The following is a 23,438-nucleotide window of genomic DNA, read 5'->3' on the forward strand; positions in this document are numbered from 1 at the left end:
CACAACAGGGCTAGAGAGGGTGTGAGCACACAGCGGTGGGGATCCTTGAGAACCATTTTTTTTTTTTTTAAGATTTTAGTTATTTATTTGACAAACAGATCACAAGTAGCAGAGAGGCAGGCTGAGAGAGAGAGGGAAGCAGGCTCCCTGCTGAGCAGAGAACCCGATTTTGGCCTCGATCCCAGGACCCTGAGATCATGACCTGAGCTGAAGGCAGAGGCTTTAACCCACTGAGCCACCCAGGCGCCCCATTGGGAGCCATTTTTGAAGCAACCAAACAAAGCTAATTATTCACTTGGCGAAAAACTAGACAAAAAACAGAAAGGAAACATAACCACAGTGCGTTATTTGGCTTAGCAGTAAGCGATGTTTATATAATCATTACACGACACAACAGAATATCGGTTCAGCTGAAAATCGTTACATATTGGTAATGAGAGGGGTCACAAGGCGAGCACGCTGCGTGGGTGCCTTGCAGGGAGGGGTGTGAGAAAGCGAAGACTTATCTTCTGTGAAAGGAAGTCAGTAGATAATGGCTCAAACTGGGAAATCGAGTAACAGCCACACAAGCGTGTTATTTATAAACATGGAGATAAAATCCAGAAAAAGCCAGAAGAGTTGCATGTGCTTGTTGGGGGTGGGGAGGACCGAAGGTGGGGGGCAGTTGGGGGGGGCTGCTGGCCCTCATTATGGGCCCGTTTATTTTTTCAAGGTCTGTGCATGTCATGTGCATTTACTTCAAACTACTGTATAACTTGAAAAAAAATACACATTAATTAATAGAGAAAGAGATAAAGGTGGAAGGAAAAAAATCCCCCGAGACTGAACAGTAAAGTCCCCAGGGATCCTGGGCACTCGGGAGCCCCTCCCTGCCCTGGGGGAAGGGGCTTGAGGGATCCAGATGGGCTTAGGAGGGAATCTGGTAACCTGAGCTTCCGAAGGGGAAGGGACCCACCCGGGGACTGGGCGGCCCAGAGCCAGAGGGGTTGGGAAGATTGGGGAAGACCATGGTGGTGGTGGTGCTGGAGAAGGGGTGGGGAAGGAACCACAGGCCCCTGAGAGACGCCCCCCCCCACCCCCACCCCAGGGAGTGCCCCTCTCCATAGACATTGCTTGGAGAAACTCTGGAGGCTTCAGTGAGGCTTGGTTTTGTTTTTAATTGGGGAGATTTTGTTTGTCATGGTTTTGTGTTTTTTTTTTTAAGATTTTGTTTATTTATTTACTTATTTATTTTAGAGAGAGAGATTGAGAGAGAGGGCAGCTGTAAGCAGGGGGGAGGGGCAGAGAGAGAGGGAGAAGCAGGCTCCCCCCTGGACCCGGAGATCATGATCAGAGCTGAGACCAAGAGTCAGACGCTTAACCAACTGAGCCACCCAGGTGCCCTGAATTCGGGAGATTTTTTATAGTTTGTTTTAACATAAGTATATAAATGCTTCTGGTAAACACATCAGGAGGGGAGATGTCTTGGGAAAGCCCCACCCAACACTGGCAAGCCTTTCTGGTTTCCCCAGCGCCCTGTCTTGTCCTTCTAGGTCCTGCTGAGTTCAACCCCTGCCCCTGCCCCAGGCTCTCTCACACACAGGGTCTCCCACTCCAGGTCTGTGGGCTGCCGCCCGCCGTATTCCCCGAAGCATTCGTCTGGGTGCTCTTTCCACCAGCAAGACACCCAGAGAGAGCGGTCTTACTCCTTCTCCGGACCCCAGTGCCCAGACACCCCATCGGTGCACCTTGTCCCCAGTGGGACTGTGTGGAGGGCACACGTCTGTCTGCATGCCCTGCCAGGCTTTTTCGTGTCCCCTCTCGGGGGAACCTGCCCTGGGAGCCTGGGTCCAGCTCGGAACACCGGTTGCAGGCTGGAGTCCAAGGTCCGGCAGCAGCGTCGGGGCCCCAAGGTTTCAGGAGGGTCCGGTGGACGGAGGTGAGCGGCAGGTGTGGCGTGGGGCGGGTGGGGGTAGAAAGGAGCTCTGGGGGCTGCGGCGGGCACAGGCTGAGACACTCTGTCCGGAGCCCAGAGGCTGGAGGCTGACTCTGGTTTGACCATTTCCTCCCCGCAGCTTGTGCAACCTCCCTGGGCCCGTTTCCTCATCTATAATGTGGGGCTGACGACCGCAGGCACACCTGTCACGGGGAGGGGGTAGGAGACAGCCGGCCGGGAAGGGCAGAGACAGCAGTTGGGGGCCCTCCTGGAGGAGGGGTAGCTACACCGGGCCAGGGAGGGTCGTCTGTAGCAATGGAACCAGAAGGGGCTTGTGGCCGAATTTGGGTCTGAACGGCCTACCCCGTCGCTTCAGGCCCTCCCACGCCAGGGCCTGGCCTCCCAGCCTGATTCCTCAACCAGATCCTAGGCACAGTGAGCCCCACTTTGGAGGGACTGGTGCTTTACTAGTGACTTGACTCCTTCCTGTCTTGCATGCCTGGGAGCTTCTTCAGCCCCGGGGAGGGGCCCAAGCCATGGGCCCCATCGCCTCTTCCTGGGGGTGGTTCAGCCAGTCTCATCTGCTGTTCTCTTGGAGAGCCAGAATTGGGCACGGGTGTGTCTCTGGGGACGACAGAAAGTGAATTGGGGGTCGCCTAGGGCTGGAGGACCGGCAGGGAGGAGCCGCAGAGGATCATTCTGGAGGGATGGAAACGTTGTGTATTAGCACGTTGGTCAAAACGCACAAACGTTGTATATTATGATCGGTGCGCACGTTGGTCAAAACGTACAGAGCTAGATACTTTAAATGGGTGCATCACACTGTGGGATAATTTTGCATAAAAGGAAGAAAATGCTGGTTGTTCCAAAAACTGATTGCATGACCTACTTGACAAATCCGTGGCTGGCCCTCTATTCCGACTGGGCTAACATCTGCGGGGGGGAGGGGCAGGAAACAGATGTGTGCAAAGGGGACCCCACCACCACAGCTTTGCCAAAGGAAGTTTGAGGGGGAGCATGGCAGGAGTTTAACAAAAGAGTGAGATGGAAGCAGGCAGGAGCGTTGCAGGAATAAAGATTGGAGGTGGGAGGGTCAGGAGCGCTCAGGGGGACCCGGGGGACCCCACCATGTGGCCTGAGTGTGTCTGGAGAAGGTCTCTTTGTCCATCCATCCTGTTCTGTGATGTAGCTCTGTGCCTGATGCTGGTCGATTTCAGTGAGTGCATGAATGAATGAATGAGTGGGAGAAGAATGAATGGAGGGTAGTGTCAGGTGAGGCTGTGAAGGGGGCTTTATCCCTGAGTGCTGGGAAAGTGCCCCACAGCAAGCCTGGTAGGAACAGACCCTCCCAGAAGAGCACGGCACACCCCTGTCACTCGTGATCGCACCACCGTGCTCAGAAATCCTTCACGCCGATTGGCCAAGCCTCATCTGTTGTTCTCTTGGAAAGCCGATTTTGGCGCAGGTATGTCTCCAGAGACAAGGAGTGTCTGAGGCCTGTCCTGGAGCTATGGTCACTCCCCTGCCATCTCTGCCGCTGTCTCCTCCTGCCCCATGCCCCCTTGAGTGGAGTGGACACTGTGAGGTCTTTCACATGCAGAAAGCAGAGTGAAGCAAATAAAACTCTTGGGCGCCTGGCTTTGAAAAGCCAGTGCAGCCTGTGTGACCCCAGCAGCCCCAGGCCGGTTAGCCCTATCTCCCAGTTTTGCTTTCTGGTTCTGCAAGAGGGACCTCTGCTGTTGTACCCACCATTCTGCCGCTGACTTGGGCATCTCTGCCGCCGGCTTGGGCGTCAGCTGTTCCCCAGCAGCTTTGCCGGCCAGACCCTGGAGGAGGAGGGGTTGGGGGATGTTTGCTGCTATCCCCAGTTTTGAAAACTGGGTGTCCATGTGGACCGGACAGCGAGCTCCCTGAGCAGGCACTGTGCTAGGTGAACGTGGAGGAGGAGGGGGGCCTTGGGGTTAGGAGAGGGGAGAGCCCAACCCCCTTCTGATGGAGGACCTGCCCCTGAGCCACTTCTTGCTTTTCTCCCGGTCTCCCAGCTGAACAAGGGCCACGGCTCCTCTTCCCCAAAGGCCACCCTCCAGGGCTAACAATAGTGACGACGGCACTGTGCGGACACTCCGGGCCAGGGCTGGGCGCACGAACTCATCTAATGCCCCAAAGCAGCAAGTTCTGGCGGAATCATCCGCCTGTACATCTGAGCACATGCGGTACTGAGGGGTGGCTCCCCAGTCCAGAGCCAGCAGGCGGCAGGCCCGGACTTGCAGCTGGACTTGTGTCCCCACTCCGTGCTCCAGCTCCGGGGCGGTCAGCCTTGCACCGTCCATTTGCCCCGTCCCACCCCAGCACTGTCAGCTGCAAACCCTCCGTTGGTGGAAATACTGTATGACGGGCGCCTGGGTGACTCAGCGGGTTAAAGCCTGTGTCTTCGGCTCAGGTCATGATCCTAGGGTCCTGCGATCGAGCCCCTCATCGGGCTCTCTGCTCTGTGGGGAGCCTGCTTCCTCCTCTCTCTCTGCCTGCCTCTCTGCCTACTTGTGATCTCTGTCTGTCCAATAAATAAATAAAATCTTAAAAAAAATACCGTATGATCGAGAAATTCCGCTTCTGGATAGACGCTCCAAAGAATCGAAAGCAGGGCCACAAAGCGATATAGCTGCACTCTCATGTCCATAGCGGCACTATGCGCAACAGCCAAAAGGTGGGAAGGACTCACATCTCCACGGACAGAGGAATGGATCACCATCCCTACAGTGGCATATATCCAGTCTTAAAAGAGGAAATCCTGGCAGATGGTACTGCGTGGATGGACCTTACGGACATGATGCCAAGTGAAACAAGCCAGTCACGAAAGGACAAATTAGGTATGATCCCTTTTATGTGAGGTCCTTGCCGTAGTCAGATGCTTTGAGACAGAGCAGTGGGTACGGGGAGGCTGGGAAGCTCGTGAAGAGGACAGAGTATCGGTTTCCCAGGATAAAGAGAGTCCGGGGAAGGACAGTGGCAATGGTCACTCAACAATGTGTATGTCTCAATGCCACTCAGCGGCACCTTTTTAAAATGGTAAATTGTATGTGTGTTTTTTTAAGATTTTATTTATTTATTTGACAGAGAGAGAGATCACAAGTAGGCAGAGAGGCAGGCAGAGAAAGGGAGGGAAGCAGGCTCCCCGCTGAGCAGAGAGCCTGATGCGGGACTCGATCCCAGGACCCTGACATAATGACCTGAGCCGAAGGCAGAGGCTTAACCCACTGAGCCACCCAGGGGCCCCAATTTTATGTGTATTTTTAACACAGTCCAAAGAAACAATGAAGCAGCACACTGTCCCTTGGCTTTGCGTCACCTCCAGGGCAGGACCAGCTACGGAATTTGCAGGGCCCAGCGTAACACGAATCGGCAGGGCCCCTTGTTCAAAAACTAGGAAGTTCTTTGGCAACAGCTGAGCATTAAGCAGGGCTCCTCAGGGCAGAGGAGCTGGTAGGAGGGCAGCGGGGGCAGCCTCTCCCAGCTTGGGGCCAGGCTGTGGGGGGCCAGGGAGGGCCAGGGATGATCCCACTCTCTTGGCTTAGCCCTGCTTCCAGCACCTGCCACAACCCATAGGCCCCGGGCAGGACCAGGAGATAATGTCCCGGTGACAGAAGCCCAACTCCCTCCTCTCCCCGCCTGGCGAGGAGCCAAGGCCTTGCCTGGCCCCACAGTTCCTTCCCAAGAGCCCATTTCATCTGCAGTCACAGGCTGGGGGATGCCATCCTCCCCCTACCACAAGAGCAGCCTTAGTTTCCCCGTCTGTAAAAGAAGATGAACAGAGGTTTAGACTCCAGCCCTAGGATCTCCAAAACATGGTTCCAGTCACCGTCGGCTGGGCTGAGGTGCCGGGGGCCCCGGGTCCCTCTGGGCTGTGCCTCGGGCCCCGAGGAAGGTCTGCAGGTGGTAAGTGCTCTCCTCCGTGCTCGGCCCCACTGGGCTAGACTCGAAGCCAATGGCCAGGCCACAGTGAGGGGTGGGACCTCAGAAGCCACAGTCCCGGGGCCAAGGAAAGGGAGCCAGCTACAGGGTCAACAGGCCTCTCAGTTCCTGGCCTTGACTTTCTCACTGATGCTCTGGGTAATCCGAGTTCCTCCCGTGCGCTTGTCAACAAGTTAAAGCACCAGCCAGCACATGAGGTGCGTGTGGGAGGGCAGGGCTGTCGGGGGGCAGGAGGGCCCTGCCGTGTCCTCCAGCCAACCCCCTCCCCAGGTTCAGAGGGTCTTAGCCCCGTCTTCCAGGGATGGGGGTTCCCTTGCTCTCGGGGGCAGCCCGGGGCACCCAGTCAGTCCCCAGGCACCAGCTGGCTGCCCACATCCAGGCTAATATCCCCACATGCTCTGGTCCCAGTTGTGAAGACAAAGACCCCATTTTGGCATCACTGTGGGGCTCAGAAAACACCCACCGTGTGGTCTGTCCACTGTGCTCACACTGTGAGCGAGGGCCCAACCCGATCACTTGGGCCGTGGCAGTCAGCGTGGCTCTGTGGTGGAGAGTGACCTCCAGCTGAGCATAAAGCCTCAGCCAAGACAGAAGAAGGAGCGGGAAGGAGCTTTAGGCAGGGCACAGCCCCAGCGAAGGCGTCTCGGCCTCTGGCCAGGGAGAAGGGCCCGCCTGAGACAGATGGCATTGTTGGCGCTGGGACCGGACTCAGCAGGACGATGGCAGGAGAGGAGGGGACTCTCCAGCACCCCCTTCCTGCTCAGCCATACCGTCCCAGAATTTGTGCACGGGGCCCAAATATATGCTGGGTTTTCCTTCCTGTGACCTGTGATTTATACCACTCAGTCTTCCAGAAAGAATTACCAGCAACCTACAGAAAGTGAGAAACACTGAACTCATAACAATGAGAATAGAAAATGTTGCAGAATCAGGATGTGAGGGAGACCTGTGTTCACCCAACTCCCAGGCAATAAGGATCAGTCATTGTGCATCAAAAGTAGCTGTGAGTTTCCTGGCGGGCAAGGTGTAAAGGGAGAAGGAGCTGTAGAAACTTCATCTGACCAAGAGGAGTATGTTAGGCAATCAGGAGACCCACACTTACTCCCAGAAAGAAGTGCTCTAATGAGTTTATATTCTCAACCTCAGACAGCAGAGGCTTTCCATGGGAGGGCCCCTGGGAACAGATGAGAAACAGCTGCCCGGGCACCTGCGGGGTCCTGTGAGCTGTGTGGTCCCAGGCTGACCACTTGGGGCCTCTGGGTCCAGACTACCCCAGCTGTTTCGAGTCTCAGGAGCAATTGGGATCAGATTCCTCTTTCAGGAGCCCCAGGCACACCGGTGGTGGAGGAAGCTGCCAGGGACCAGGCCGTGCAGGGTCTCCCGCACCAGGCTGAGGAAGTGGCTGGGAGTCGATGAAAGTTGTGAGCAGAGGTGAACAATGGTCCCATAACTCGGGGGCTGGACTGGGGGGCCTGCTGACAAGTGCACGCGGGGTTGTCGGGCTGATGCGGGACCGTGCAGAGTGGCCCCTTGGTGAATGAATGAGTGCGTGAATGATAGAAGGAACCTGTGTTCTGCGGGCTGAAGCCGCCGAGGAGGTGAGGAGCCCCCGGCCCCGGGCATGCTGTGGCCACGGTGGGGGTGGGGTGTCTCTGGGTGCTTGGTGGAAGTGCAGGGAGGGGTTCAGCTGGCCCGGCAAGCAGCTGCCGGGGCCACAGCTGTCCTCTGGGGTGTGATGCACAGGGCAGAGGGGGCTGCCCGCACACTTGCTCAGGAGCTCTCTCAGAGCACCAGGGACCCACCAAGGGAAGACTGAGGCCAGCGATGAGCTGCGGGGTCCCGGCCAGCACTTCCTCTTTCTGACTTGTATCACACAGCACCAGCTGGGATAGGGGATTGTAACAAACAGGCTCAGAATCTTTGTTTTTAATTATCACCTATTGATTTTTTTATTTAACAGTTTTATTGAGATCTACTTTACCTACCGTAAAATTCACCTGCTGAAACTGTACGATCTAGGGGTTGCACTACCACCACCATTCTAGAACATTCTGTCATCAGAAACAAACCCTGGACTCATTAGAAGTCAGACTGTGCCAGTTTCCCTACTCCCCCAGCTCCGGCAGCCACTAGTCGTCCTGCGTCTATAGATTTGTCTATTCTGGACATTTCCTATAATCATTACATGATTACGAGTCATTACATGTGGCTTCTTGTGCCTAATTTCTTTCCCCGACTGGACTGTTTTCAAGGCTCATCCACGTGGTGGCCCGAGTCAGTGTTTGCTCTCTCTTCCAGTGGTTGAACGATGCGCCGTCATACGGATAGACCACGTTTTGTTCATCCATTCGTCCGGTGACGGACGTTAAGTTATTTCTACTTTTTAGCCATTATGAATAATGCTGTTATGACCATTGGGGTACAAGTTATTATGTGAACATGTATTTTCATTTCTCTCTCTCTTTAAAATATTTTATTTATTTACTTGACAGAGAGAGCACAAGCAGGGAAGCAGCAGGCAGAGGGAGAAGAAGGCTCCCCCCTGAGCAAGGAGACCAACGTGGGTCTCTCCATCCCAGGACCCTGCGATCATGACCTGAGCTGAAGGCAGAGGCTTCACTGACTGAGCGACCCAGGCGCCCCCTGTTTTCATTTCTCTTGAGTGTATCCTTAGAAGGAGGATTTCTGGGTCTCATGGTAACTCTACGTTTAACATCTTTTTAATTCTTTTTTTTTTTTAAGTTTTTCTTTATTTATTTGACAGAGAGAGACACAGAGAGAGGGAACACAAGCAGGGGGAGTGGAAGAGGGAGAAGCAGATTCCCGCTGAGCAGGGAGCCCGATGTGGGGCTCGATCCCAGGACCCTGGGATCATGACCTGAGCCGAAGGCAGACGCTTAACGACTGAGCCGCCCAGGTGCCCCTAGATTTTTATTTTTAATCCATCTTGACACCCAACACGGTGATCTCACAACCCCAAGATCAAGAGTGGTGTGCTCTACCAACTAGCCAGCCAGGTGGCCTCCCGCTAACCCTTTTTTTTAAAGCAGGTTCCATGCTCAGTGCGGGGCTTTAACTCACAACCCTGAGATCGAGACCCGGACTGAGATCAAGAGTCAGAAGCTTAACTGAGCCACCCAGGTTCACCTCCCACACATTTTTAAAAAAGATTTTATTTATTTATTTTGAGAGGGAGCATGTGCGTAGGACCGGGGGAGGGGCAGAGGCAGAGGGAGAGAGAATCTGAAGTAGACCCCACACTGAGCATGGACCCTGACTCGGGGCTCGGTCCCACAACCGTCTGATCACTACCTAAGCCGAAACCGATTCGTTGGCTCAGCCGACGGAGCCACCCAGGTGGCCCACCACCACCTATTTTTTTTTTTTTTTTGTATTAACATATAATGTATTATTTGCTTCAGGGGTACAGATCTCCATCCATTTTTTTAATGGTGAGACAACAAGGGTCATTTTCTTGCTCTTGCTTTGTGTCCATTATGGCTGGGTGTGTGCTCCTCTCACTCCCAGGTGCAGGCTGATGGAGCAGGGAGGATGGGAAAGAGGAGGGGTTAAGTCACCCACTGCCTCTTAGAGCTTCTTCCCAGAGATAATACATGTGACTTCCATTCACGTTTCAGTGGCAAAGGGAGTCTCCCAGCCATGTCTAACGCCAAGGAGATGTGTGAGCCTCGTGTGCCAGGAAGGAGTGGACATGCTTAACGACTCACAGGAGTGAAATAAGGTTCTTTCCTACAGGACTTCTCAGGGCCTTTACTAGGCTATCATTCACTGGCCCCCCTCGGGAGGGAGCGGGATGCAGCAGGCCGAGCAGCCCAGGCTTACTTAACTGCGAACTCTTTTTCTTCTTAGAGCATCTCACAGGCTGAGTGTTCCCTGGAATCTCCTTTGGAAACCACTGGCTGGGCTGGTGGCCACTTCCCAGAGGAGGGTGGGCAAAGTTTTTGAAAAGCATCCCAGGATGGATGCGTCAGGGTATGGAAGCCACATAGACAAGTCACTCCACGCTGCTGTTTTAATGCACAGACGGTCACATGTAACATGTAAACACATGTCATAACAGGTTATGTGTCGATACTGAAACTTGAATTTCGTGGAATTTTCTTGTGTCACAAAATAGTCTTCTTTTGTTGATTTTTTTCAACCATTTAAAAATGTAGGGGCACCTGTGGCTCAGTCGGTGAAGCGTCTGTCTTTGGCTCAGGTCATGACCCCAGGGTCCTGGGATCGAGCCCCGTTTAGGGGCTCCCTGCTCAGCGGGAAGCCTGCTTTTCCCTCTGCTCCTCTCCCTCCCCCTGCCTGTGTGCATGCTGTCTCTCAAATATACAAAATCTTTAAAAAATTGAAAAATACATAAAACTGTTCTCAGCTCACAGTTGTATAAAAACAGGTGGTGAGGCTGAAGCCCCGCCTGACACCATCACCTGAGATTCCAGCTCCTTCACATGCCTGGGCTCCGTCTGCTCCCACACCTCCACACAGAGCCCGGGAGTGGGCCATGGTGGGCCTTTTCACAGGAACATCTCATTCTTTCACTCTTGGGAGGCTTTTGCACAGGCTGTTCCTCTCACTGGGAATGTCCTTTCCAGGGATATAGATTTGGGAAGCGGGAGGCATCTTTGACTGGGTAGTGCTGAGGCGGGACGGGAGAAGTTTGGGGTGAGGTCCAGCTTTCGAGGGCCCATCCTGGCCCTCCTTGGAGGTATCCCCATGCGAGTCCTGAATGAGCTATTGGAAGGCCCAGATTCAAGTCCTGGTGCTGCCATTCAACTGCCTGTGGGGTCTTGAACAAGTCACTTTTCCTCCTGGGACCTCCGTTTCCACGTCTGTGAAATGGGAGCAATAATCCTGGCAGTGGAGTCCTCCTGGGATTGCTCTAAAGGTTCCAAGAGACTGGGGCGCCTGGGTGGCTCAGTGGGTTAAGCCGCTGCTTACGGCCCAGGTCATGATCTCAGGGTCCTGGGATCGAGTCCCGCATCGGGCTCTCTGCTCGGCAGGGAGCCTGCTTTCCCCTCTCTCTCTGCCTGCCTCTCTGTCTACTTGTGATCTCTCTGTCAAATAAATAAATAAAATCTTTAAAAAAAAAAAAAAAAAAAGGTTCCAAGAGACTGTGAGGAGCAGACCCACCAGCTTCTCTTGAGTGGGTATTAACGTATGCGGGCACGTGGGGTGCTGACGGCCGGGAGGGGAAAGCACAGAGCTTGCAGAGAGCTGGCCTGTCCCTGTGTCGCTCACCCCTGGCACAGCACAGGCTCCTTAGGTGTGCGGCCCTGGTAAGAGTGCAGGGTAGGGGCACATGGGTGTCTCAGTCGGTTGGGCGTCTGCTTTTGGCTCGGGTCATGGTCCCAGGTTCTGGGATCAGCCCCTCGTCATGCTGTCAGGCTCCCCGATCCGCAGGGAGCCTGTTTGTCCCTCTGCCCATCCCCCCTCTCGTGCTCTCTCTGTCTCCAGATAAATGAAAAGTAAAATCTGGGGTGCCTGGGTGGCTCAGTGGGTTAAAGCCTCTGCCTTCGGCTCAGGTCATGATCCCAGGGTCCTGGGATCGAGCCCCACATCGGGCTCTCTGCTCCGCAGGGAGCCTGCTTCCTCCTCTCTCTCTGCTTGCCTCCCTGCCTAATTGTGATTTCTCTCTGTCAAATAAATAAAATATTAAAAAAAAACAATATTTCAACAAAAACCAACAAAAAAAATTAGGACATTTAAAAAAAAAAAAGAAAAGTTCAATCTTTCAAAAAAAGCACAGGAGGCCTGAGCTGGGTCTGGAGGAAAGGGGCTCCGGTCGCTGTGAGGTTGTCCTGAGAGACCCGCACGGAACTAGAGTGCGCGTCTGCAGACACCGTGCCCTCCACCCCCGTTCTCTAGGAACTGGGCGTCAGCTTCCTGTGGTGGATAACATTTGGACCCGACCCTTAGCCGAAGTCCCCTTCATTTTACAAATAGAGAAACTGAGGCCCGCAAGTGTCAGGGATGGGCTCGGGGGCTCTCAAGCAGTCAGAGGTGAGCCAGTCCTGGCCTAGGCTCGGGGCCCCACTGGACGCTCCCCCGCTGCGCCCGAGGAGCTTGGCGGCTGTGCCCTGTCCCTGGAAGACACAGATGCCAGGATGTTCGGGCAGTCGGTGCCGCTAATTAGTCACATCATTTTTGGCATCTCACACAGCCTCGGGGAACTGGAGAACGTCATTGTCAAAGTATTTTTGAATATTTGCCTTCTCAGCAAGAAGATGCCGTAAGAACACTCTGTCTTCCGACCGGGTGGGACTAACGAAATAACAAGCACCGCCAGCAAGAAGGGTCTGGGAGCTGGGGAGGGAGGCCTGGGGAGACCTGGTGCTGCCGGTCACAGCTGGGACACTCTGCCCTCGGGGCCTTGTGTCCTGCCATAAGATGGCTCATTCGTTTCTTGGATATTTGTGGAAAGCTAGTGTGGGCCATGGACTCCTCTAGGCTCTGGAGAGAACAAGACAGACAGGAATCCCTGCCCTCAAGGGGCTGCCCTCCTGAGGGGGCGCCAGACGCACAGATCAGTAAGCTCCACTAGCTGGTGGCATGTACAAAGGAGCAACTGAAGTGTGTTGCGGGGGGAGGGGTGGCCTTCTTCAAGAGAGTGCTCAGGGGTGACTCACGGGGAAGGTTAAGATCGGAGTCAGAGTCTGAAGGAGATGAGGAGGGAGCCCAGGAGAGCTCCGGAGAAAAGTATTCCCGGCACAGAGAACAGCACATGCAAAGGCCCTGAGGTCTGGGAATGCTTGCTTTGTCTGAGGATCAGCAGGAAGGCCAGTGGTGCTGGAGCCGGGTGGTGACACAGAGAAGGTGAGATGACAAGACAGTGTTTGATAGGTCCCAGGGGCCTGCTGTTGAGGGCCTTGTAAGCCACTGGACAGCCTTTGTTTTCTTTCTCTGTTTTGTTTTGTTTTTTGTTTGTTTGTTTTTTCTTTTTGGTGCAAGAATGTGGTTTCATTAAAGCACAGGGACAGGACCCGTGGGCAGAAAGAGCTGCGGAAAGCCTTTGTTTTCATTCTGAGTAAGCTGGGAGCCTCGGGGAGGTTTGGAGCAGGGGCAGGACGTGCAATGTTTTCTGCGTTAACACTCTTGCTCTGGTGCTCCCAGGTCAATGGCAGAGGCAGACAGTGCAGGTGAGAGGTGACGGGCTGTACCAGGGTGCGAGTGGTGGGGGAAGGAGAAGGGCTGGATTCCACAGGCGTCTGGAGGCAGAGCAGAGGCTGGATGTTTAGTCTGAGAGGGCGGAGACAAGATGCCTCCCAGGTTTTGACGTGAGCACGTGGGAGAAGAGGGGACACACGCCTGAGCTGGGACCCAGGTGGGCTCAGAGTTGAGACGTGTGTGGTGCCCACTGGTCAGCGCTGGGCTGACTGGAGCAGTTGGCTGGACTTGAGGCGGGGTCCCGGCTGGAGACAGATTTGGGAGTTACTGGACTAGAGGTGCTATTTAAAGCGAGGAGCCCGGGGCACCTGGGCGGCTCAGTGGTTAAAGCGAGGAGCCCGCCTGAAGTCCCTGCGAGGTGAACAAGACCAGAGCCCTGGGGCCTAGACAATAAAAGCGGCGTCTCTGTTCCCGTATAGGGCAGCACCTGGGGGGTGCTCTGACCCGACGGTTATCTCACCATCACCACACAAGCCGTGCTGGGGCTCAGACCCCTCCGGCACAGACCACTGCCTCCTCCAAGACCTGGGGTCACAGCCCGCGAGAACCCAGGGTTCGTCCTTTAGACAGGAGTGGCAGGTGGGAACGCGGAGCGACCAGGTGCAGGGAGCAAGGCTGTGTCTAGACCCAGCGTTGCCCTGAGCCACCCATCACCACCGCCCAGCATCCCGGGGCAGTGGGTCTCTGCGCTGAGCGGGCGGGCTGGTCTCCAGCTCCGGTCTCTCAATTCTTCGCAGGTGCTCATGTGTGTGTGCCTGTGTGTTTGAAGCGCACAGGACCGAGCCCGCCGGTTTCCCCATTCTGAAATGTACGAGGCAGTGGCATTAAGGACGCTCACAGCCTTGTGCTATCATAGCTATTATCTGGGTGTAGGACTTCTTCCTCACTGGGTAGGAAAGCGTATACCCATTAAACAGTCCCTCCTATTCCCCCCGCCCGCCCCCGAGAGCCTGACAACCACAAAGTTACCTTCTGTCTCTGCGGATTTGCCTGTTCTGGACATTTCCTGTAAATGCAGGCAAACACCCTGTGACCTTCTGGGGCTGGTTTCTTTTCTTTTTTCTTTTTTTTTTTAAGATTTTATTTATTTATTTGGCAGAGATCACAAGTAGGCAGAGAGGCAGGTAGAGAGAGAGGAGGAAGCAGGCTCGCCGCTGAGCAGAGAGCCCGACTCGGGGCTCCCTCCCAGGACCCTGCGATCACGACCTGAGCTGAAGGCAGACGCTTAACGACTGAGCCCCCCAGGTGCCCTGTGCACAGTTCATTTCTTCAGAGGACTGGGTCCCCCATTCTTGGCCAGGTCCGTGATCTCCAGGTAGACGGTCCCCACCCTACTTCAGCTGCCATGAGGACAGTTATGTGCACTGGGCAGAAGTGAGTCCCTGTGCCGGGCCACAGAGGGGCAGGGCTGGCACCCACAGGGCAGACAGGAGTGGAGAGAGGGACTCGTGGCTGCGTTGGAGGCGGTCAGTGGTCACTCCTCCGCTGGCTCCCAGCTGTTCGAAGTCAGCTCTCCTCCTGGGCAAGGCTGGGGACCACTCAGTCATCTGGGCTCCCGGGGTTTATTGTTGGTGTCTGTCCTTCGTCCCTTTGTTCTCACTCTGGTTGGCTGGGGCTAGAGGTAAATGAATGGGCCCACTGCCATCTTTCCTTTCCTTCTAAGAATTTCTGAGATTTTCGAAGCCTGGGACAGGCTTCACCCCCTCCTCAGAGGGGAAGCAAGGACGGGAAGTCCTCTCGGAGGAGAGGGCCATGGCGGGGGGACCAAGGGGTGCTGGCCCAGGTCTGTGTGGTCCCCACCCTGGCTCTGAAAATGCGGGGCATTTAGTGAAGGAGACCCAATGTTATTCATGTAGTTCCCCCCGCTAAAAGGATGCCACCCTCCTGGACCCCCTTCCAGAAGCCCCCTCTCCTGAGGCCCCCTGTGTGCCAGGCTGGCGGGGGCAGACACCAGCGAGCCAGCCATGAGGGCAGGAAGGGAAGGAGGCGATATGCTGGGAGGCCTCCTGGGCCGTGACAGAGCTCCCTGCACAAGGGGCCCCCGCGGCCTTCCCCAAGCCTCACCTCGACCTGCATCAGCTCCAACAGCCCCCCCGTGCCCCCTCCCGTCCCCCCAGGGCAGCGCCATGAGGAGGCCCAGCTGTAGTCTCTGCTAGGCCAGGCCTTGGCGGGGGGGGGGGGATGAGCGGGACAGATCTGGACAGACTGACAGGCCCCTGCGCCTGGGGGAGTCTAGGGAGGGAGTGATAACAGGAGCAGAGTGCGCCCTAACTGTCAGGGAGATAAGGCTGAGACAGGCCTCGGCAAGGAGGAGGCCGGGGTGGGGGGGCGCTGGGCCTGTCTCTGAGGAGGTCCCTGCTGAGTAAGGCAGAGCGGCCTGTGAAGACCCAGGGAAAGGTGTTCCAGGCTGAGGAACAGCCCCGGGGCCTGTGCAGAGCCCTGGAGGCAGGAGGGGAAGGAGAGGCAGGGATTGCAGGTCAAGGAGGGCGGGAGGCTGGCCACATCCTGGGGGGGAGGGCAGCAGGAAGGACCTGGAAGGGCAGAGGGCTAGGATCCAGTCTGTTTCCAAGATCTTGGCTGTCTGGTGGAGCCCTGCGAGGGAGGGGAGCAGCCTGGCGCTGGCGGAAGGCTCTGCACGGCTCTCGCTGGCCTGACCCCAGTGGTCCTGTTCCCAGGACCGTATGTTCCCAGACCTCTCAGCACGCCCACCCGCCCCTCCACCGGCCAGGGCCACCAGTCTCTGCTGGAACTCTCCGGGGAATTCAGCGGGTCCGCCTTCTTTCATCCAGTGTCCTGTGCGGGAAGCAGGGACTGCCACTCCCGCCATCACTGCGGTGGAGAAGGGGTGGGTCCTCAGAATGGAAACCGCACGCTGGAAGGCAGTTTTCTCTCTGAGAAAAGGCACACTCCTCCCTCTGAGGGTCTCAATGCCCGGGGGTGGCCAGAAGACAGCCGGAGAGCTGGCCTCTGCCAGCCACGGGGCTGCATGGGAAGCGGGCGCTCAGCGTTTCCTTCCCGGCCATAGGCTTATGCTCCCACGCGGTTTTGTTCAGGTGTCCCAGGCTGACCCCACGACCAAGTCAGCAGCCGCTGGGGCGTGCAAGGCTCCTTGCTGAGCTGGGATCCCAGACACACAGGTGCACAGATGAGGCCTCGGGGGACTTATCTCTCAGGGGGAGAGGAAGATAGGTAGCACCGACTGTAGGTCCTTACGGTTGGGACTGGTGCCAGGTGGGCTGGGACAGGGGCCTGAGGTGGTCACAGAGGTCAGAAGAGCTCCCAGAGGAGGTGACCTGTGAGCTGAGTCATGAAGGACAAGGGGACAGTTTGGGCCACATAAGCTGGTAAAAGGAGCATCCCCAGGGAAGCAGAGGTCCCCCCAAATGGGGGACTCTTGAGGCAGACCAGAGCTGAGACACTGAGGCCTCCAGTGTAGAGACTTGCCTTTGCCACCTTGGAGGCCTGGGGCGGGGGTCTGTCTCTGCCACTCCTCCCATGTGTCTGTGGCCCCTTGAGGGAGTCACCCTGGGAGGCCTCACCCTCACAGGCCAGCACCTGTGTCCCAAACTCTGGGGAGCTTCTCAGGCAAAGAGTAAAGCATTCGGGATGGGATTTAAATGAAGAGTGAGGTGGCCTGGGCTGGAAAGGACCTTGCTGTACTTCCCTTCCCGCGTCCTGCCCTGCTTGGGTCTCTCCTCCATAACCGTGCAACGGGGACCTGGCCCAACAGGGTTCTGTGGGACCAGAAGCCTCGGGGTGGCCCTCCTGTCGTTACCCAGCCAAGTCAGCAGTTCCCGAGGACGCTGGTGTGGAGCCAGATGGGGAAATCTCCAGGCCCTGCAGGGAGGCTCTCCCATCCTCCCCCTGCAAATGAGGGAGGTGAGCCAAACCAACATACAGAAATGCCAGGCTCCGTGTCAGGAAGCCTGTGTCCCCTTCCTCCTGATTACTCTTTGTTAATCCTCTCTACTTAACCAGCTTTATTGGGATAGAATTTAGTACCCACTTAAACTGTACAATTCAATCGTGCTCAGAATATTCACAGAGTTGCACAACCGTCCCCGCGATCATTTTTAGAACATTTCATCACCTTAGAAAGAAACCCCGTACCCAGTAGCACTCACTTCCTCTCGTCCTACCCCTCCAGGCCCCTGGCAACCGGTAAGCTAAGCTACTTTCTGTCTCTCGGCATTTGCCTGTTCTGGACATTTCCTATCGATGCAGTCGTACACAAAGCGGTCTCCCGCGACAGTCGTCTTTCACTTAGTGTAAAGTTTTCCGTCCATCCGCGAACTCTGTTGCCCATGTCAGCGCTGCTTCCTGTCATGAGTAATAAATATCCCGTCATATGGAGAGATCCCATCGTGTCTATCCATTCCTCAGCTGATGGGCTTTCTTTTTTTTTTTAATATTTTATTTATTTATTTGACAGAGATCACAAGTACACAGAGAGGCAGGCAGAGAGAGGAGGAAGCAGGCTCCCCGCAGAGCAGAGAGCCTGATGTGGGGCTCGATCCCATGACCCTGAGATCATGACCTGAGCCGAAGGTAGAGGCTTTAACCCACTGAGTCACCCAGGCGCCCCTGGACTTTCTTTCTTTCTTTCAAAGATTTATTTGTGAGAGAGGAAGAGAGAGAGAGAGCATGAGTGAGAGCACACCCACGAGCAGGGGAGGGGAGCAGAGGAGAGGGAGAGAATCTCAAGCAGATTCCATGCCCGGGGCATGAGCCTAGTGTGGGGCTCGATCCCACGACCCTGGGCTCATGACAGGAGCTGAAACCAAGAGCTGGACGCTTAACTAACTGAGCCACCTAGGTGCCCCATTCTTTTTATTTTCTGAAAAGGTTTCATTGCACCAGGAACTTGCTCCGCTCATCTTTTGTCCTCTTGGCACAGACGTGTGTCCCCACACTTTTTACCTCGAGGGCCCGCTTGTCCTTGGAGACCTTGAGCAGCGTCATGGCGCCGCGCTCACCTGGGGTGAGGCCACATGTCTCTTGGATCATGTCCTGCACATACCTGGTGTGTTTGGCGAGGCGTCCGCCCTGCTGGCTGTGCTTCTGCTGGCTCGTGTCCTTGGTTGCCTTGTGGCCCTTGTTGAGGCCTGTGGCTGCGGGGGAACACAGAGCCACAGCCACTGTCCCCTCCATGGCTGCCGAGCCGGAGGGGCTGGACACTGCTTCTTTTCAGCGCCTGTAAATAAGACTATGAACATTCATGTATGAGTGTTCACACCGACATTCATCTTCTATTCTTTGGGTTAGACGTCTAAGAGTGGGATTGCAGGGTCATATAGTGACTCTATAGTCAACTTTTTTTCCTTCTATTTTTTTCTATATTTAACTTTTTTTAAAAAAAGTTTTTATTTATTTATTTGACACAGAGAGATCACAAGTAGGCAGAGAGGCAGACAGAGAGAGAGAGGAGGAAGCAGGATCCCCGCTGAGCAGAGAGCCCAATGCGGGGCTCGATCTCAGGACCATGAGATCATGACCTGAGCTGAAGGCAGAGGCTTAACCCACTGACCCACCCAGGCGCTCCTCTATATTTAACTTTTGAGGAACTGCCAGACTGTTTTCCAAAGTGGCTGCCCTACTTTACCTTCCCAGCAGCGGAGTATATAGGTTCCGATTTCTCCACATCCTCCGGAACGCTGGCTATTATCTCTTTTTTTCTTCTAGCCTCGCTCGTGGGTCTGAAGTGGTATCTCATTGTAGTTCTGACTTGCATTTCCCTGATGGCTGATGTCGACCAGGTGTTTACTGGCCACTTGTAGATCTTCTCTGGAGACACGTCTATTCAAACCCTTCACCCGTTTTGAAATGGGATCGTTCATCTTTTTATTACTGAGTTGTGAGAGTTCCTTCTAGATTCCAGATAATCTCTTACCGGGCATTGCTCGCAGTGTGGTTTCCCATTGTGCGGGACTGTCTTTCCCCTTTCTTGGTGGGTATCATTTGCAACACAAAATTTCTGAATTTTGATGAAATCCGATTTATCGACTTCTTTGTTTTGTTGCTTATGCTTTGGGAATGCGTTTGAGAAGCCTTCGTCTGACTCGAGGTCGCCAAGACTTACTCCTGGCTTTTCTCCGACGAGGCTTATAGTTTCAGCGGTTACAGTTAGGTCCGTGATCGATTTTGAGTTATTTGAGTTACTAACACACGGAGCCACGAGCCCTGGCAGTGGGTCGAACATCTCTGTGATTCTGGAGATGAGTGTACACGCTGTTCTGAGATCTTCCCAACACTTGCGGTGTGATGAGGCCGTATCACGAATTCTGTGACTGACAGAGTCGCAGCCGTTGCTAATACCATCTACATTCATAACTGAAGAAAAGCCTGGATTTCAGTGGAAGGTTCATAAAGCTGTAATTACTTCACGGTCCTCCTGAATTCAATCCACAGACTGCAGGTTAAGAACTCCTGGGATGACTAAAAGTCCTGCCTCAAGTCTCAGTTTCTGAATAGTCTTGGGGGTTTGAACCCTCCCAGGACTGGCTTCTGGGCTGTTTCCTGCCACTCCAACCCCTGTTCCCTTCGCCCTGTGCCCAGCGGCGGACTTGGGGAAGCTATTCCTTGCCCAGCAGAATTTTCTTCCTTTCTTTTTTTTTTTAAGATTTTATTTATTTGACAGATAGAGATCACAAGTAGGCAGAGAGAGAGGAGGAAGCAGGGTCCCTGCTGAGCAGAGAGCCCGACGTGGGGCTCGATCCCAGGATCCTGGGATCATGTCCTGAGCTGAAGGCAGAGGCTTTAACCCACTGAGCCACCCAGGTGCCCCCCAGCAGAATTTTCTAACAACTTGAGGCTGCAGAGCCGTGTGGCTGAGACAGGCAGGCCCCTCCACTGGCCAGATTGTTTCAATCTCCAGGTGCCTCTGTTTGCTTACTTACCTGCAAGGCATGGGTGAGCCGTCAAACCTGTGTTCACCCCATGGGATTATTGGGCTGATTCCATCAGCTCAGGATTTCAAGGCTGAGAGCAGAATGGGGCCCACAGGTATACCCAGAAGTTACCAGCTCTTTTCTTTTCTTGTTAAAGATTTTTATGTATTTGTTTGACAGAGAGAGAGAGCATGAGCAGCGGGGAGGAGTGGGGTGGGGGCAGGGAGGGAGAAGCAGGTTCCCGGCGGAGCAGGGAGCCCGACATGGAGCTGGATCCCAGGACCCTGAGATCATGACCTCAGCCGAAGGCAGACGCTTCACCGACTGAGCCACCCAGACGCCCCAGCTATTTTCATGAAGCCTTTCACAGGAGGGGGGGGGGGTGTTAGTTCCTCTGCCTACACATTCTTTCCCTTGTTCTACACCAGGTTAATGCCTAATTATTTGTAGCAGTCAGGAGCCTTAGCCTTTGAGTTCTTTTTAAGATTTCATTTATTTGAGAGAATGAGAGCACTCGAGCGGTGGGCAGGAGCAAGAGGAGAGGGACAAGCAGACTCTCACTGAGCAGGGAGTCCGCTTCAGGGGCTGAATCCTAGGACCCCGGGATCATAACCTGAGCCAAAGGCAGACACTTAACCGCTTAACCAACTGAGCCACCCAGGCTACCCGGGAGTCTTTGCGTTTTAACAGAAACTCAAATTGATCCATTCGAGAGGCCAGGATTTCAGGCCTGTTTATAGGGTGTGGAGAGGAGGAAAGTTCCCAACATCCCATCAGGCCTCAGCCCTCCTCTTTCTGCAGGCTGGTTGGGTGGGGGTGCTCCCTTGAACAGGGCCTGGACAAGTGAGGACCCCTCTCTCAGGTGCTTGGACCATGGACCAGACCACATGGAGCCTGAGCACAAGCCCCGGGTGCCTGGCCCTGCCCTGGAGGCTCCAGGCATTCCTGGTCCTCAGAGAGAGACTCTTTCCTAAGAGCTTCCCAAAAAGTTCCAGAAAGGGCCTTGATTGACCTGGCTAGGTCATGTGCCAATGCTTGAGCCAGTCACTGCAGCCAGGGGGCTGGGGGCTCTGATTAGCCAGGCAGGTCACGTGCTTGTCAGGCCCCAAGCCAAACTCCTGAAGGGGGATGGTGGGGCGGGGCTTCTTCTGGGGGGATGCAGGGCTGAAGAAATTCAAAGATTTCCCCCTCTTGCAGGGGATGGATCAAGTCTTGTTCGGACCTCGCTTGTTTCAGGAATCCTCCCCTCCCTGGAATCGGCTCCCAGCCTGTATCCCCTACCAGGCAGCTCGTAGGCAACAATTATTTAGTGAGCACCTACTATGCACTGGGTTGAAGGGAGCGGGATGGAGGCTATAAATGGGACAGGGAAGGAGTGGTCTGTGAGGTAGGAGAACCTGGCATCCTGAGGTTTCTAGACCTCAGGAGTTTCCAGAAGGCGGAGTGGTGGCCTCAGGTGCTGCGAGGAGCTAAGTGAAGCTATTAACTGACCACTGGATTGGGATGCCTGGAGGTTGTGGATGACCTTAGCAAGAATTAGGAGTGGGGACACAGCCTTGCTAGGGTGGCATGAAGAGAGACTAGGAAGGAAGGAAGGGAGTGGAGAAGGCAGGTATAGACAGACACATCTTTGCAGGTTTCTGTGGGGAGTAGAGAGAGGGAGAGAAAGTGGAGGAGGCTTGGAAGCAAGGGAGAGTTTTCTTCTTTCTTTGGAAAATGCTGACCCAGGGGAAAGAGAGTGGTTGATGGCACAGGAGACCAGCCAGGGGAGGGCAGTGGGAGGCGGGTGTCTGAGATCAAGATCAGAGTGGGAGAGCCTGAAGGGGAGGGGAGTGGGTGCCAGCCCAGGGCATGTGTCTCTACAGGGCCTGGGAGTTCAGGGGGATCCCGTTTGATGGCTTCAGCTTTTCTCACCCAAGAATGAGAAGGTCACCCAAGGTCGTTGGCTGGGAGTGAGGGCAGAAGGGACTGTGGGAGGTGTGAGGAAAGGAGAGAAGGTGGGATATCTTAGTCTCAGAGTGGGAGAGAGTGTCACTGGAAAACATGGAAGGGCTGCTGACTGCGGAGAGCCTGTTTGAAGTCTGAGGTCACAGATTCCCAATCAGAAGTGTTGTGTGTGAACACCCCAGCCAGCCCTCCGCTGTCCCAAGCAAAAGGAGGTGGAAGAGGGGGGATTTTCCTAAGGTTGAAGGGTTCCCTATGGTGGGCGAAGATTCGGGCTGGGGAGATGGACTATAAAAATTCACTAGGCCAGGAAGTGGTTATTGTCTGTGTTTTACAGATGAGGAAGCTGTAAGGTGAAGGCCAGAATGGTATCCATCTGGCTTTGGGGTCAAAGTGGAAAGGGGCCTCACACATGCCGAAGTAATTTAGGAGTTAATATTTGCTGAAAAAAGTGAATGGTTGGATTGCCCAATGATGTAACCGCAGTCAGAACCCAGTCAGGAAGTAGCCCCAACCTAGGGGTTCGGTGGGTGTTCCTGACCCTGTGTCATGCCATCCCTGCTGCCCTAATAAATGACTCTGTAGCACCTTCCCGCTGTCCTAGGCTAATCATTCCAGGGTCTGGCGGTGGAATTTCACAGACACCCAGTGAGCATCTGGCTAAGCCCCAGAATACCAACTCTGTTTCCTTACCCTGGGCTTTGCTGTCTGCACCCTACCCAGGCCAGCTGGTGGTGGTGGTGTGTGTGTGTGTGTGGGGGGGGGGTTCCCAAGGGTACACATCTGCATGGCGTGGGGCTTGCCAACAAGAGGGTATCTTTTTAAGGGGAGGCCAGAGATGCGACCCTGAACTTGGTGGGGGCAGGGGGTCCTCCACAGGGAGGGCTCCCAGCCATCTCTTAAAGGCCATTTAGGTAGAAGTGAATGTGGTTACTTCACTGAAGTTCATAATGATGGTTCACGCTGCACAGAATGTGGAAGAGAACACTCTGCTTATTTATTCAGGTTTTAAAAACATAAAACTCCAGATTTCTCCCTGTAACTATTTATAGCTAGAGCCGGTGTAAACTGCCCCCTATAAAGCTCAGGTTTGAAGTAACTTAAAAGAAAAATAGTCATCCATTGATTTAAAAAAAAAAGTCATTTATAGATCTTCTCTTGCCTCCTAATTATGCAGGATCAGCGCGTCGTTTTGGGGCGAGGGCTGGTGGAGGTGGGACTGATGCGGACCTCCAGGGGAGTCCCCACCCCCCCTAACACCCCCCCCCGCCCCCACTCCTCAGCCCGCGGTCCAGCAGCCCCCGAGCCGGCTGGTGACCACACTCCAGGGGGGTAGGTCTCGGGCTGGGTCGTGCTCTCCCTCGCCGGGTGCCCGGTGGGGACTGGGGGAGGCAGGGCAGGCAGCAGATCCGGAAAAGTGGCTCTTGCCTGGGAGGAAGTTGACCCTCCTCCCCTACCAAGGGCTTGGGATGAAAATAGCTTCTTCCTCTTTACCCTTCCTGGCCCCAGCCCATTTCTCTAAGTCCTCCTCCCCATTTCTGCAA

Source organism: Meles meles, chromosome 6 (genome assembly GCF_922984935.1).
Source record: "Meles meles chromosome 6, mMelMel3.1 paternal haplotype, whole genome shotgun sequence".
Lineage (NCBI taxonomy): Eukaryota > Metazoa > Chordata > Mammalia > Carnivora > Mustelidae > Meles > Meles meles.